Consider the following 2,523-nt stretch of genomic DNA (forward strand, 5'->3'; position numbering starts at 1 on the left):
GCCGGAAGTTCCGGCTCTTAAAGGGACAGCGGGCGCCGTTTCTCACCCCTGTTTACCAATACACGTGGGAGCGTGTTGGGAAATATAGAAACGCGGAAGTAAACATACAGAGGCTTGAATTTGCTTTTTTAACTGTTTATCCTGATCCCAAGTCATCCCTGTTTGCTGCAAGCCGCGGCACGAATGTTCAATAAGTGCGCTTTATTTAAATGCCAATTTCAAGCATATACTATCCCAGACTGGCTTACTAGTATCGGAGGGAACAAAATAAAATAATTAAAATAAAATAAAATAATTCCTTCCAGTAGCACCTTAGAGACCAACTAAGATAGTTATTAGTATGAACTTTCGTGTGCATGCTACTGAAAGGAATTTTTTATTTTATTATTTTATTTTTATTTTGTTTGGACTACGGCAGACCAACAGGGCTATCTACCTGTAACTATTATCAGTGTGACACTTTAGTTGTAGTGCATTAGTTTTTCTCTCTTCTCTAAACCGATCTGGGTGAATATAAATATTTAAAACATTGGCGTGTGTATATACACACACACTTTTTGAAATATGGCAACCCTAGATTTGCGGTTAAGTGTCATATATATATTTCAGAGCTTACATGACACTTAACCACAAATCTAGGGTTGCCATATTTCAAAAAGTGTAATTACTGACTCCCGCAGAGTTGAGCTTTTTTTTAAGGAAACCACCAACGTTGTTGAGCTTTTTGGGGGAAACCTCAGCTACAAATACAGTACTGTAGTTTGGAGCTGTTTCCGCTGCTTTTTCCACCACATTGTAATACATCTGGGTTTTCCCTGACATTTTTCCGATTCTGCAACATTTCCCAAACCCCATTTTTACATCCGAAAGCCATGATACCGGAAAAATCCGAGGGCTCCCTTGGACAAAAACAAAGACACCAACCAGGATAACTTGGAGCAAAACAGCAGCCTGTAGGCTTGGCCTTTATTGAACTGTTGCAACAGGGTGTTCCCCTCACTTGCAGGAGAGAGGAAAGACCCAGAAAGATGGTGTGCAAGACCTTATAAAAACTTTTGAAATTCCCATCCTCTAGGTCAAGCCCACCCCCAGAAACATCATGCATACATTACAGAAGGGGTTGACATCATGCATACATTACAGAAAGGAGGGGTTGAGGGAGGAGTTGTGGTGGTAACCTGAGTGTCCTGTCACCTGGCTTTCCCCCTCCCCATGAGTCACTTCCAGGAGACAAAGGGGAGTTTGCAGTTTCCTGCCCCCAGAGGGAAGATCTGATCATTGTCCTTTGTTTCAGTCCATGCTGAATCCACTCCCATATGCAAGTTCTTTGTGATCTTGATTGTCTTCTGTCTGGGATCATCAGGGTTGGCATAGCAGCTGGGCAGGGCTCCTGTGGATGTGCTGGGATGGTGAAGGGATTATGGCTGACTAGAACCAAGCCACCCCCCTTTGATAGTCCTTGCCATATGGAGTAAAATAAAAATGGAACAGTGCAAATCCGATGTATGGTTGATTTTTCTGGGGGTGGGCTTGACCTAGAGGATGGGAGTTTCAAAAGTTTATTATCATAGCTGTCAGCCTTCCCTTTTTTGCGGGAAATTCCCTTATTCCAGCGCCATTTCCCGCTGCGATCCCGGATTGTTAGATATCCCGTAGACTGTCCCCGGGACAGGTGAGGCTGTTGATCCCTTATTTTCAAATCTGAAAGTTGACAGCTATGTTTGTTTGTTTGTTTGTTTGTTTGTTTATGTTGCAATACATATGTGAAATCTTTACATAATGATACATATACATTATATTCGTAAATTCACATTTTCACATTTCATTATGTACTAACATTTATCCATTTCTTATTTCTTGCCCTGTGTCTTCCTTCCACCCATGCGTGACTTCCTTATTATTATTTTATAACTTTATTACTGAGATTGTATTCTTGTATCTCAATAATGAAACATTCAGCCTTATATATCTGCTTAGCTTAACTTAACTTTGTGAAATCGTTCTATACATACTAGCAAGTGATATTATTATTATTATCATTTAAAAAAATTATACACCGCCATACACCTGCAACTCTCCAGGCGGTTCACAGGATAAAATCAGAATATATAAACGAAGAATGCATACATTTAAATCGGTTTCGACCACAAAGAGGAGGAAGAATGAGAACCCAAGACAACCTTGCAGCTAAACAATAAAAGCAAACTTTAAAGCCTCCTGAATCTAACCCCACAGCCTTGGCCGTTAACACCTGAACCGGCCCACCTGCTCCCAACGCCTCCCAAGCCCAGTTTCTGCCTGTGAGGGTGGAAAAGAAACCACAACTCCCGGCATGCAACGGGGATGGATTGGCCCGTCCTGAGAAGGAAGCGGAGGGGGGTCGAGAGATAGAAGCCTCACCTGCCTTTTGGCATTCGGGAACCCTCAAAGAAGGGGAGGGAGGCCTAAACCCCCCCGCGGCGGGATTTTGGTGCCTTCCGAAGTAGGCGGGGCCACGGAAGGCGAGCGGCGGTTGGCGCGGGG

This window comes from Podarcis bocagei (assembly GCF_964188305.1).
Source record: "Podarcis bocagei genome assembly, chromosome: 8".
Classification (NCBI taxonomy): Eukaryota; Metazoa; Chordata; class Lepidosauria; order Squamata; family Lacertidae; genus Podarcis; species Podarcis bocagei.